Below are 14,544 nucleotides of genomic sequence, written 5' to 3'. Positions count from 1 at the left end.
CTCAGAGAAATAGAGATCATATCAGGTTATGATCGTTAAGAAGAAGTGCTATTTGAAAGAGCTCTTGTAAGATGAGTAAGTTTCTTTTTAACGAGATGACAACTGCTTTTCCTCCTTACAAAAACAGTACATGCTTGTTTTATTAAAATTAGAATATAAATCTTTTTGTCTATTGTTTATATTCTAGAAACAAGGGAAAGGCACTTACTTTTTATTACCCATAAAGAGAACCAGTGTTAATTGTTTAACAAAACATTACTAGGTAGTGGATGTAGTAGGGAGGGAAAGCTTATTATAATAGTGCTTGCTGCTGCTTTTGTTTGTTTTTTTACAGAAAAAATTGGCTGAGATGTAATAATGCTAAATAATATAAACTGCATTTTGGAACTTTCTAACTTTGGTGTTTATATGAAAATTTTATTTTTATTTAATTTTAATTAATTTAAATTTAAGTAGCTGTATGTGGCTAGCATGGCCCCCATATCAGATAGCACATTTTACAGAATGGTGTATTTATAAGCAAAAAATTGTAAAGAAGACAGATAATTTGAACATTAAGAGTACATTCTCATTCAGGGTTGGCCTGTCTGCATGATGGCACTTCATTTCCCCAAAATATCTTAATCTGGTACTATGATTTTTTTTCCACATCACTGATGTAATTATGAAAATTTGATGAAGATCCATGTCTTCTTTTAAGTTATCTTGTAATGCATATTCCCTGGTGATGTCTGTTTCTATAACTTTATTTACATGCTAGTCTCAGTTCATTTTAGTGAGCATTTGCTGAGCACACGTATATCACGTTCTGTACTATGTGCTAGAAGTGCAAATGTTAATAACATAAAATTGCAGTTATTAGCAGTTTAATCTAGTTGGGATTAAAGGAGAGGGCGGTAGGGATAAAGGGAAATTTGTGTTCACTTTTTTTAAAACCTCTATCTGCAATTTGATGCTGTTTAGGAATATTCTTAAAAATTTTCTTACTTTAAAAACACATATATAGCCCTGGCCGGTTTGGCTCAATGGATAGAGTGTCGGCCTGCGGACTGGAGGGTCCCAGGTTCGATTCCAGTCGGGGGCATGTACCTTGGTTGCAGGCACATCCCCAGTTGGGGGTGTGCAGGAGGCAGCTGATCAATGCTTCTCTCTCGTTGATGTTTCTGGCTCTCTATCCCTCTCCCTTCCTCTCTGTAAAAAAAAGAAAATCAATAAAATATATTTTAAAAAATAAAAACACATATATATTTTTCTTAAGTGACGAGAGATAGGTTTTGTTGTTTTTGTTTTGTTTGTGTTGCCTCTTTGTCTCTGCCTGATTATTTGATTTCATACTCTCCTGTAAGTGGAATGCAGCCTCTGGGTTCTTCCCATTACAGCATACAGGATGATGTGGCAGCCAGCTACTCTGGATCATTCAGAATAGTTCTGTGAGGTGAAGCCTGCTTGCTCTTTATGACCTATAGATAGTTCATGGGCTATCCTTACCTCAAATTTTATCCGTGGAAACTGTGCTTTCTGTTATTTATCAAGTCACCGGCATGCTTTTTCACAAATCATCTTGAAGTGGTTGAAGTGATCTGTGCTAATGCATTCATTCAACAGTTGCCTTCCATGTATGTACCAGACTGTTGAACTCTGAGAGAAGTAAGGCATGCCTCCTGTAGACTGAGACAGTCAAGAGCCGCATGCTCCCTCAGTCTTTTCCATCTTGGTGGTGACTTGATAAGATAGTAGAGCTTTAATAAGAAGGTGGACCTTTAAGAGGGCAGCAGCCTGGATCCCTAAATCTCCTTAAGGAGAACAGAGAACTTCCTCAAGCTTAGTATCCACTACAGGTAAAACCTTTGTTGTATTAAGCCAGTGGTGGGGAACTGTTTTTCTGCCAAGGGTCATTATAACATCACTTGAGGGCCATACAAAATTATCAACTTAAAAAGTAGCCTGCTATATTTGGTCAAACATTTAATTAACTCACCCCTAATGCCTTGGCAAGGCCAGACCAAATGATTTCGCAGGCCTTAATATGGCCCACGGGCTGAACATTCCCCACACCTATGTTAAACCATTGAGGTTTGGGGATATGTTTGTTACCAAAGCATAATTGGCCTAATATGGAGTTGTTTTCAGTCATTTGCTGTTATGACAAGCACTACTATGAATATTATAATTTTCACATGTGCAAAGTTTTTTGGATTTATATCCAGGAGTAAAATTGCTGAGTTGCAGAATATACAGACAGATGATCAACTTTATAAGCTGATAGCAAATTGTTTTCTGAAGTAGTTGTAGCAATTTACTCTTCTAGCAGTGTTTAAGAATCTCTTTGCTATACATTCTTGCTAACACTTAATTTTGGTCAGCCTTCTTAATTTTTGCCAATATAGAAGGTGTAAATGGTATCTGTTAATGGCATTGATTTACATTTTCACTTTTTCTTATGAGATTTGGCATGTTTTCATGCCGCCTGTAGACTGAGATTCACTGTAAGTAATCTATGAAGTGAAAGTTTGTGTCGTTTGCTTGTTATTTATTGGGTTGTTTGTTGTTTTGCTCATTTCTTTATAGGAATTCTTTATATATTTTGGATATTTTATAAGTTACCTTTTGTTGCAGAGTTCCTGTTTTGTGACTTGTCTGTTTTATGGTGTAGAATGTGTCATATTTATCAATCTTTTCCTTTATGGAGTGCTATGTCTTAAAGATGTTTTCCTATGTAAATATATTCTCCTATATAATTTTCTAAACGTTAGAATTTTGCCTTTCACGTTAAATCTTTAATTCATCTGAAAAAAAATTTTTTTGGTATGATGTAAAGTAAGGATCTTTCTTCATCTGGATTCTCCAGAAGGTAGAGCTTGACGGAAAAGGCTTATGTGTCTTTACATAGAAAGTACATTCCCAGGGAGCAGAAGTGTGAGAAAGGGGAGAAGCACAGAATGAGTCGTAGCCAATTTGGAATTGTAACTGCTTGCTCAGTAAGTATTATTGTATTTTCCCCTAGGAAAAGTTATATAAAGTCAGTCACAGTATCATCTAATACAGGATGAGAAAAAGGATCTATTTGGTAATTTGAGATCCATCACCGCTGGTCAGAGTTAACTCTCCTGTACTACTAGGTTGCATGCGTGGGTGCAACAGTAGCCCATGGCAGTGTACAGCTCAGGCATGAAGTGAGGTGTTGTCGTATTGTGTCTGCATTTAAAAGTTGGCCACACCCGCCCTTTTCTGTTTTTTGGCAGCATGAGGAATCATGAGTAGCAAAGTCTCCTGAAAGACCCTCTATGAGTCAATGCAGGAAGTTCTGCACAGGACCAATGCAAGAGCTGCAGATCAGCCTGAAGAACTATGACCCTTAGAAGGGCAAATACTTCTCAGTCACTTTCAGGCTTAAGTCCACTCCTGCCCCAAGTTCTCAGTATCTGTTCTGAGAACTGTGACGAGGCCAAGGCCATGAATATCCCCCATGTAGACATTGAGGCGCTGAAGAAATTCAACAAGAAAAGGAAATTGGTCAAGAAGTATGGTGCCTTTTTGGCTTCATAGACTCTAATCAATCAGAATCCTGGGCCCAGACCTGAATAAGGCTGTCAAGTTCCCTTCCTTGCTGACCCACAATAAGAGCATGGTGGCCAAAGTTGATGAAGTGAAATTCACAAGTTCCAAATGAAGAGAAGAAGTTGTGTAGGGCAGTAGCTATTTGCCATGTGAAGATGACAGATGATGAGCTTATGCACAACATCCACTTAGCTGTCAGTTTCCTGGTGTCATTGCTCAAAAAAGAACTGGCTTTGTACATCTGGGCTTTGTACATTAAGGAGGTCACTGGTTCAATTCCCGGTTCAGGGCACATGCCTGGATTGCAGACTCTATCCCTGGTGGGGAGCTTGCAGAAGACAGCCGATCGATGGTTCTCTCTTATCATTGAAGTTTTTAACTCTCTCTCCCTCTCCCTTTCTCTCTCTGAAATAAATAAAAACATTTTAAAAAAGAAAAGTATCATGGGCAAGCCCCAACACCTGTACTAAAGCACAGCTTAATAATCCATATTGCTACCATTAAAAATGATGATACTAATAAATAAAATATAGAGCTGGTAGCTGGAGTAGCAGCTTGAACAAGAGACAAATGAAGCTAAGAGGATCAGAAAAGATGTGTAAGTGGTGTGGTATCTGGTATAGGATCCAACTTCTTTAATAAAAAGTTTTTGTGTTAGAGCCTATTCACATTATTCTTCAGGAATGTCTTTGCTATTCCTAGGCCTTTGCTCTTTGTATAATTTTATAATTAGCTGTCCAATTTTTCACAAAAGACTTCTGGGACTTGATTAGAATTCCATTTGAATATATAGATTAATTTGAGGAAATTTGTCATCTGTACAATTTTGAGTCTTTAAATTTATGAACATTAGTATTCCCATTTACTTAGATCTTCTTAATGTTTGTCTTTCAATACATTTCCCCCTTTATAAAGGTCCTACATCCATGGATCTCAAACTGTTCCAAGGCACTTTGGGGTGCCCCTGTGAGCTCAGAGGGACCACAGGATATTTTAAATTTTAGAGGGAAATAGTGATGAACATCTGTTGGACATAGTTTGAACTTGTAGCTCTTAAGAAGTTCCAGTTTCAACATTAGGTTGTGATACATTTGATAATGTCTACTTTTCATCTCAGTTGTCTGAGGTGAAAAGTATGAAAATCAGTGTGAAACAAGATGTAAGACTGGGCAGGGTCTGGGTTTCAGAGGTTGTGCAGTATCTTTGCATTATTAGGAATATACAGTATTAGAAAACATTGCCCATCAGGTGAATATTTCTCATGTATAAGTGATTAAGAAATAAAAATATTTTTTTCAATTTACGTGTATTGCTTTTTAAAATAGTTACTAAGTGTTTAGGACATGAGTGAATACTAATGAAGTTGTTTGGACCTAACTGCTAAATAAATGAAACTGTTAGTAATTTCTGTTGGCTTGGAGCACCATGAAGTAATTGCTGAGAGTAAGGGAAGTTTGGAACTTCTGTCCTAGGAACTTCGTATTTTTTTATGACATTACTAGTGGCCCGATGCATGAAATTTGTGCACATTAAAAGGGAATTAGCTGGGGGAAGGTCAAGGGGGGGAAAGGAGACATATGTACTACTCTTTGTAATATTTTAAGCAATAAAACAAAATTTTTAAAAAGGGGGGGGAATTAGAGGAAATATTTTAATATTGCTATTTGCCCTTTCTCTATAATAGAAGTGTCCAGCCAGCCCCACCTCCGTTGGGTGACGCCAAGACCCAGCTGGCCCACCCGTGTCAAGCCCCACTGGGCAGGGGACGCAGCCTGTTTTTTATTCATTAGATTTCTTCAATTTATTTAATCAGTTCTAGAAAATTTTCAGCTATTAATTTAACTGGTGAACCATTCTCTCATTTATTCTATCATCTCCTTCTGGAACTCCGAATAGATGTTTTTTAGGTTATTCAACCTACTCATCTTCTCTTTCAGATTTTCTGTTTGTCTCTCTGTCCTACATTCTAGATACTTTTCCAGATACATCTCCCACTTCACAAATTCTCTCTTCCACTAAGTCTTTGCTGCTTTTTAATTCAAATGTTGGGTCTTAATTTTGAGGTATTTTCTTATTGAATGTTCTGTATTGTTTTTTTTCATATTTGCTTTTTTCTTGATTGTTTCCCCTGAGCTTCTTAGATATCCTCTGTGTCAGATCATTGCACATCTATATCACCAGTCAGTTTTGGCTAGTTATCTATCATGATACCTTTTTTATTTTCTGAATTTTCACTATGAGGTCTTTCTTTCCTTAGAATTTTATTTTTGGTTATTATTTGAGGCCTGTGTTGAAGTTCTTTTCTCCTAGGTAGGCTTTATATTTATATTTGATACTACCATTCACCAGGGAGTGCTACCAGATTCAATTAAACCAATTTGGGATTTTTTTTAGATGGACTAAATTCAGATCATAAATGTGTATTTTGTTTGCAATTTCTCAGAGATTCCCTTCTGCCCAGAAGGATTTATTTCTGATTCACTGTTACTATTTATGATAGCCTTTTAGGTCCTAGCTTTATGTGGGAAGGATTCCTGGAACATTTTTAAATTTAGGGAGACTGGGTTGATTTTTCACATGTCCTCTGTGAGAGACATCACAGTGGAAATTTATGGTCTCCAGAGTTTAGTCAAAAATCCCTCAAGAATAACTGGATTAGTAAATTGATTACTCTCTTATTCCAGGTTTCACTTTGCTTTGGGAGCTCTATGGAAACATTCTTTCATCTTAACTAGCTTACCCATGCATTAAAAAAAATTTAATACCCATTGTTTTTATTTATTTATTTTTTTTAATACCCATTGTTTTTAAAGATTTGATGTTATCCAGTCCTTTATTTGAGTGTGAATCTGAGTTTCATTTTTCTTCTTTATTCTTTACCAGTGCCCCAATTTTGTTTTCTATATCTCTTTCCTACTTTGCCTTTTTGGCTTAGCTACTAATAGTAAGCCTGATGTTGTGAGTATTGCCACCAAATAAAATAATCCTTTCATTCTGATTGGTGAACTTTTGTTTCACAGTGTATATTATCTACCTAAGATGATTTGAGATATTGAAATTTTTTTATAATTTGTTTTGTTTGCTTTTTTCGATTTGGCATATTTTTATTGATGCTTTTGTGATTAAAGGCATTTGAAGCTTTTGGGGGGAGAAGGAGGAATAAAAGGCCAGTGATGTTGGGGCTCTTGTAGTTTATTGAGAGACTGTTATATGTCTTAACAAATAGTGTTGCATTATTATATTCATATGGTATTGAAAATTAAGGTCTATTTGTTTATATAAAATGTAAGTAAAAATATAAAGCGAAATTGTGCTTTTATTTATTTTTAAATTGTGCTTTTAGATCATGTTTTTTAATAGTACATGGTTTGTACTAGTTGATGCTAGTGGATTATAATAAATTTAGTAATTTCTACTAGTTGGACTGACTGGTTCCAGACACCACTCCTTTTTATATTTCTGTTGTATATTTAACTTCCCCTAGTCTCCTTCAATAGACAATTGAGGTATTGTTTGTCTTTGAGTCAGTCACAATTAAACAATGGGCCTGTTAGAAGAGTACAGTGTGTTTGGGGCATGCTTTTTGTTTCGCCTACTTGTTTTTCACTAGAGAGTAGAAAAAGTAAAAACTATTTGAACAAATTTGGAGAGAGGCACTACTTATCATTTGTTCTTTTTTTTAAAATATATATTTTATTGATTTTTCACAGAGAGGAAGAGAGAGAGATAGAGAGTTAGAAACATAGATGAGAGAGAAACATCGATCAGCTGCCTCCTGCACATCCCCCACTGGGGAAGCGCCCACAACCCAGGCACATGCCCTTGACCGGAATCGAACCCGGGACCCTTCAGTCCGCAGGCTGTCGCTCTATCCACTGAGCCAAACCGGTTTCGGCCATTTGTTCTTTTTTTATAAAACATTTTTGAGTAATGATGGAATAAAATATAGGTAAGTCAGTATTTTATCATGGATTGTTTTTACATTTCTCTTGTTTCTGGCTAAATGTAATATGTAAAGAACCTTATCACATCCTCATTTGGCACTTTTTAGGCAGTTGACAGTATATTATGCAAAAAAACACAGTTTTATGGAACAGGATTGAAGACTAAAGCCATAAATTGCTTGTTGGGGGAGGCTATAAATCTCTCCAAAAATATTTTTGTTAATATAGGGTAGTGGATAATGTTATCTTAGTGAAATGCTCTTTGATAAGAGAGTTAATAAAGAAGAAGAATATTTCATCTGGGTACAGAGTGTGTATCATAAATCAGTAAAGATTATTGTCTAGTACATGCAAGGATCTATGTTAAACATTATAGAAGATAGTAAAATAGTATAGCAGTGGTGGCAGTAGTAGTAATAGCAATAGTAGTACAATCCCTGCCTTTATTTTTTTGTAATTAATTCTCACCTAAGGATATATTTCCATTGATTTTTAGAGAGAGTGGAAGAGGGAGAAAGAGGGAGAGAATCGATATGAGAGAGACAAATTGATTGGTTGCCTTCGCACACACCCCGACCAGGGCCAGGGATCGAGCCTGCAACGGAGGTGTGTGCTCTTGACCAGAATTGAACCTGGAACCCTTCAGCCTGCAGGCTGACACCCTTTCCAGTAAGCTAACTGGCTAGAGCAATGCCTGCCTTTAAATTGCTTGAAGTCTTGGGAGAAAGACACCTAAAGTTATAATTAATGATACAAAGTTATAATTTATTGTCAGAGAATGGTGCAGTATCTATACTAATAAAAGGGCAATATGCTAATTAGACCAGATAGACCAGACGTCTTTCCAGACATCCTTCCGGACAAAGCCACGGTGGCGGGGCCGAGGCAGAGGTGATTAGGGGCTATTAGGCAGGCAGGCAGAGTGGTTAGAGGCAATCAGGCCGGTAGGGGAGAGTGGTTAGGGGTGATCAGGCCGGCAGGGGAAGGCGGTTAGGGGTGATCAGGCTGCAGGGGAGCAATTAGAGGCAATCAGGCTGCAGGGGAGCAGTAAGAGGCGATGAGGCCGGCAGGCAGAGGCGTTTAGGGGTGATCAGGCAGGCAGGCAGGGGCGATTAGGGGCGATCAGGCAGGCAGGCAGAGGCAGTTAGGGACAATCAGGCAGGCAGGTAGGTGAGCGGTTAGGAGCCTGCCTAAACCAGCAGTTGGACATCCCCTGAAGGGTCCTGAATTGGAGAAGGTGCAGGCCGGGCTGAGGGACAGCCCCCCACCACTGTGCATGAATTTCATGCACCAGACCTCTAGTATTAACATAATTAAGAAGGATTTGTTAGTAAACTTGAATTCCGGTCTTAGTTTTGTTAGTAATTAGAGTTGTGTGACTTGAGGCAAACAATTTAATTTTTGGTTCATCACTTCCTTTATGTATAAGGAAGATGGACCAATCAATTCTAATATTTTCCAACTTTAATAGTCGCTGAATTTATTTTCCTGTACAGCTTGCATTCAGGGGATGTGAGGGGTCATTTTAGAAGGTATAGATAGACAGAAATGGCCTTACATAGGAAATAATTTTTACTGAGCATTGAAAGATTTGGTTGGATAAAGAAAAGGATGAAGAAAATTTGAGAATGGAGAAATATATTCACAAAGATGATTTAGGCCAGGTAGGTCTTTGGTATATTTGGGGAACATGAAGTATAGGATTTACATGTTACATTCAAATGAGATCAGATTGATTCAGTAGTAAATGGCCTTAACTGCAAGAGTTTAGTACTCAGTCTGTAGGTTATGGAAAGCTGTGCGTTTAACCAATTCTGACTTCTTTCTGTAAACAAAAACTGAATGCATGGAAACTCTTTAGGGCCCTGGCTGGGTAGCTTAGTTGGTTAGAGCGTTGTCCTGATAACACCAAGGTTGCAGGTTTAATTCCCAGTCAGGGCTCATAGAAGAAGCAACCAATGAATGCATGCATATATAAGTGGAACAACAAATCAATGTTTCTCTCTCCCTCTCTCCCTCTCCCCCTCCCTCCCTTCCTCCTCTCTCCTTCTTTCCCTTCAATAAATAAAAATTAAAAGAAAGGAAAGAATTGGGGGTATAAGGGTGATGTCATCTGTGACCTGTTTCTTTGTCTCCGCATTTTTTATGCTTCCATGTGCTGGTAGAATGGCTTTGTGTGCTAGGTGTCCTGTAGGGCCCAGTGGCTCAGCCTCTCCAATTACCTGAGGTGGACACTCTTGGTGCACCCCTTTGTGGGCTTTGTGCACAATATTGTTGTAGTTAAGCCTTGATTATTATAGGTATCGTGAAGCAATGCAAGCTGCTGTGGGGCCTTGGGCCTTTTCTTGGAAGTTCTGGGTCTGTGTGGCCCAGCTGCAGTTTGGTAGGTAATTTTCAGATTGCAAAGGGCCAGGGCATTCATATGCAAAAGCCTCTGCTGCAACTCGGTTGGGGCAGGGCCTCAGGGAATCAACAGGGCGGACCAAGCAGCTATGGCTGATCCTCAGCCCTGCCCTAAGAGGCCCTGCGTCTCAGTGTCCAGGTAATCGCTGCAAGCACCGCTGAGAGAAAGCCGCCCTCTAGTTCTGAGTTCTGCCCGCTGCCAGACAGTCCAGTTTCTCCTCATATGAGTCTGAGTCCCCAGAGCCTTCCCGGAACCGGAGTTCAGAGCAGTCGGGGGCTTGTGACTCCCTCCTGATTCAAAAAGACAGCCGCGTCTTCAGTTGCCAGCCCTTGCCATGTACGCCTCCATACCTCTGCACTTCTGCACCTCCTCTGGATCTGAGTGTGCTTTTCTCTTTCCTTCTAGTTGTAGAATTTCTACTCAGCCAGCCTTCCTGTACTTCTGAATGATGTCCATTTTGTCTTTTAGTTGTATTTTTTTTCAAGATTGCTTTTTTATTGACTGATTCTTCCCCATTACACACACCTCTCCTCTCCACCCCTCTCATGTTACATAATCATGTTCTATCCATATTCAGTGCTAACATTATTATGACTGACTTTATGACGAGTGTTATTCACAGTTGAGGTATACAGTGTAGTTCCTGAACAAGCTTTTATTTTTCCTAGGTTCATAATTGCCTTAGTTTTGTTTTCTTATTAAAAAAAATAAAAATAAAAATCTGCAGACCACTAATTCATCTCCAGACTCCCTGAAACATTCAAAATCTCAACTCTGTATTCCAACATACCAGGTATTCAGTTTTTCTTTTGAGACATGCCACCTGACACTCCGTCTTTAAGCATTCATTGACTTACTGCTGTTCTCTTCTACTCCCCTCCCTGTTTAATAGTTCCATTGCTATTTTAGCAACCTTATGGCCACTCTCTCACAAAATGTCTTCTTTCCTCATGAGCAGGACTGTATCTTTCAACTTCCCACTTTACATAAAGACCCCACTACCACTCCAAATGACCCCACTACCTTCCTCTCCTCCCTTCAATATCCCCTCCCCCCCAGAAAACTGTACTGTTACATGATCATGGATGACCACACTTGTATTCTACTTTGTAACCATAATTAAGTATCCTCTTAAAAGAAAAAGACGATAGACAGCATTTGCATAAATTATTCTGATTATTTAAATATTATTCATTAAATAGCCAGGCTTTGTGCTGAACTGGGTTTCCTTTTCTTTGGCGCCAAGGTCTGGAACCGTGCCACTCACTGGGACGCGGAAACAGTGTCCACTGCCTTACACTCCAACCCTCTGCTCAAAATCCTGCATTATTTTACACTGTTTGACATCGGAAGGATGCTTTTCCTGTACAGTTTTTTAAATCTCACTGAAAATCCGATTGTCATTTTCTCTTGAGGGAATGAAGAAATACATGCCTTCCACATCATATCCTTAAGATCTTCAGCTTCTTTACTCAATCTCTTGCTTACAAGTCAACCCAAAATTCCCGAAATTGGTGACTTTTTAAAATCTTAATTTGAGCCATGAATTTGTATTTTACATTTGCTTCCTGAAAAATTCAGTCGCCTTCTGTTTTTGATATAACGCATCCTGTTCGTCCTGATTTTGTTTTCAGGACGCACAGCTTCTTAAATCTTTTCCGGGCCGTAATCACATTCTTCCCTGTTGCCGGAAGTCGCGTTTGTCCTCTCCAGTCCTGGCAGGACTTCCGGCGAGCACAGCCGCGCTGGGAGTCCGGCCACTCTCGCGAGACCGAAGAGGCCACGTCCGCAGCTCCGCTGTCGCGGGGCCTCCTGGGAGTCCGCCATGGTGCGGGTCCAGAGATCGTTAGCGTAATCACGACTCTAGAAATGTACCCGCAAGCGGATGTTGAGGATGACGGAGCCCGCAACGTAGAATACGGAGCTTCCAGCTTAGAGTGCAGCTTCCAGGCCAGCTCTAAGAAGGCGAGCAGCGTGCGGGACATTCCTTTGCAGAACACCCCGTAGGAGCTGGGGGCGGCAACCGGGCTGGAGACCCCAGGGGCCCAGGCAGACGGATCCGCCACGGTGGCCATGGCCGTGGCCCCCGGTGTCGCTGCTAGCTCAGGTGCCTGGTGCCGAGGGTCACCCCAGGTCCCGCGGACCCGGACCAATGGCCAGGTCGGGGAAGGGGGGGGGGGCACTAAGTTGTGGCCGTGTCCCTTCTGCCGTGCAGCCCCTTTTAGTTGTATTTGTGAAGTTGTTGTGGGAGGTAGCAATTTCTGGTGTTTCCCTATGCCGCCATCTTGGTTCTCCTGTGTTTGTCTTTTCTATTCTTAGGTTATGAACTCCTTTATGTTCTCCAACTTCTAGCATAGGATCTTACAAATAATAATCATGAGAGTAGAAGCAGAACTTTCAATATTTATTAACTTTTAATCTTTATGCAGTAAACATTAATTTCTTTTTTAAAATGACGTATAATTTACATAGCTGAAATTTACCATTTTAAAGTGTACAATTCAGTGAGCGGTTTCAATGTATTTACCAGGTTGTGCAACCATTACCAATGTCTAATTCCATAACATTTTCCTTCCCCCAAAAGAAACTTCATACTTATTAGCTGTCACTTCCCATTCCCTTCACCCCCTAGCAGCCACCAGTCTACTTTATTTCTCTATGAATTTGCCTGTTCTGGGTATCTATACTAATAAAAGCCTGGGTGGCCCTCGCCTGCGACATCATCACAAGATGGCCGCCTCAAGATGGCTGCACGCACAGTGGAGGCGGATCTCGGTAGGGGAGGGCAGTTGGGGGCCATCAGACTGGCAGGGGAGGGCAGTCGGGGTAATCGGGCAGGCAGGGGAGAAGTTAGGTGAGATCAGGCCAGCAGGAGAGCGGTTAGGGGGCAATCAGGCTGGCAGGCAGAAGTGGTTAGGGGCTATCAGGCAGGCAAGCAGGCTAGTGGTTAGGAGCAGCAGTCCCAGATTGTGTGAGGAATGTGTGAGATCGGGCCTAAACCAGCAGTCTGACATCCTCCAAGGGGTCCCAGATGGCAGAGGGTGCAGGCCGGGCTGAGGGACACCCTCTCACTCCCCTGCATGAATGTCTGCACCGGGCCACTAGTTTCATATAAATGAAATCATATAATATGTGGTCCTTTTTTCACTTATGTTTACGAGATTCACCATGTTGCATGTATCAGTACTTCATTCCTTTTTATGGCTGAACAATATTCCACTATATGAATATACCATGCTTTGTCTATCTGTTCACCTATTAATGTATATTTTGGTTGTTTTCATCTTTTGGCTATTAAGAATAATGCTATGAACATTTTGTGTGGACATATGCTTTTAGTTCTTTTAGGTATATACTGCGAGTGGAATTGCTAGGTCATATGGTAGGTAGCATATTTAACTCTTGAGGATCTTAGTAATTCATTTTTTAATATACTTTTTATTTTGGAATAATTTTAGATGTACAAAGAAGTTGCAAAGATAGTAGATTTCCTATATAGCTATAACTCATCTTCCCCTAATGTTAACATCACATAAACCATAAAATATACGTCAAAGCAAAGAAGCCAACATTGGCTCTGGATGGCGTGCTAAGTGGTTAGAGTATCAGCCTAAGAAGAAGAAGTCAATTTTGGTATATTACTAGATTTTATTTGAATTTCACCAGTGTTTTCACTAATGTCTTTTTTCTGTTCCAGGATACCACCATATTGTTGTGTCTCCTTAGACTCCTATGACAGTTTCTCAGTCTTTCTTTGTTTCTCATTTCCTTGGTAGCTTTTAGGAAACTGGTGAGTAACTTTGTAGAATGTCCCTCTCTTTTGGTTTGTCTGATATTTTCCCCATAATTAGATTGGGTTATGAATTTGGGGGAAGAATACCACAGAGGTAAATTATGCTTCTCATCACATTAGAATTTAGGGTGTTATCACCTTGATTACTTAGTTAATGCAGTTGTGATTGAAAAAAAGGGTTATTTGGAAATTAAACTCACAGGGTGATCCGATCATAAATTCCAGGTAATGGTGGGGTAGTCATGCCCCAGGCATATAACTTTTTTAGTAAAAGTTTTGTCTTTGCCTTAAGCAAGCCGTACCCCCAAGAGAGCACATAATATTAGCTGTCCTGTAATCACATCCCAAAATTGCTTCTTCCCACCTTTATTTAATCTTTGTTTCCTCCTTAATCTCAAATGCATAAAAGAAATTGCAAAGTTGTTGTTATCAGCAGCTTTTATCTCAGTCTGTTGAGATCCTGCTTCCAGGGGTGTTCTCCTTTTGGTTTAATTGTTATAAACATTCTCTACAGGTTTGGACGTTTCTTATGTCGACACAGTGTTTGTCAGATTTTTCCACTGTTATTTTTCCCTTTCCATATTTTTTGGAAATGAGTCACCAAGTGCGGCCTACAATCAAGTGGGGAGGGAAGTTAAACTTTAACTCTTAGAGGGGGGTATATCTACATATATCATTTGGAAATCTTTGGTAAAGAAGATTTGATCCCCCATTTTACTTTTTTATTTATTTATTTGTATCAATATAAATTTTTTTTTAGTTTTATTGCTTAAAGTATTACAAAGGGTATTACATATGTTTCCTTTTTCCCGCCGCCCTTGACAATGCCCTGGCCTCCCCTACTG

At 39.6% G+C, this 14,544-nt stretch overlaps 2 pseudogenes; one reads left to right on the top strand and one right to left on the bottom strand.

The window, feature by feature from the left end:
* The first annotated feature begins 3,253 nt into the window (after window positions 1-3,253).
* Window positions 3,254-11,756, top strand: LOC102761347 (annotated as a pseudogene).
* Window positions 11,757-11,769: 13 nt separating this feature from the next.
* LOC102761060 lies at window positions 11,770-12,058 on the bottom strand (annotated as a pseudogene).
* Between the last annotated feature and the right edge of the window lie 2,486 nt (window positions 12,059-14,544).

Source organism: Myotis davidii, unplaced genomic scaffold (genome assembly GCF_000327345.1).
Source record: "Myotis davidii unplaced genomic scaffold, ASM32734v1 scaffold571, whole genome shotgun sequence".
Classification (NCBI taxonomy): Eukaryota; Metazoa; Chordata; class Mammalia; order Chiroptera; family Vespertilionidae; genus Myotis; species Myotis davidii.
The sequence above is the reverse complement of the archived record's forward strand: the minus strand, read 5'-3'. Positions and strand labels throughout refer to the sequence as shown.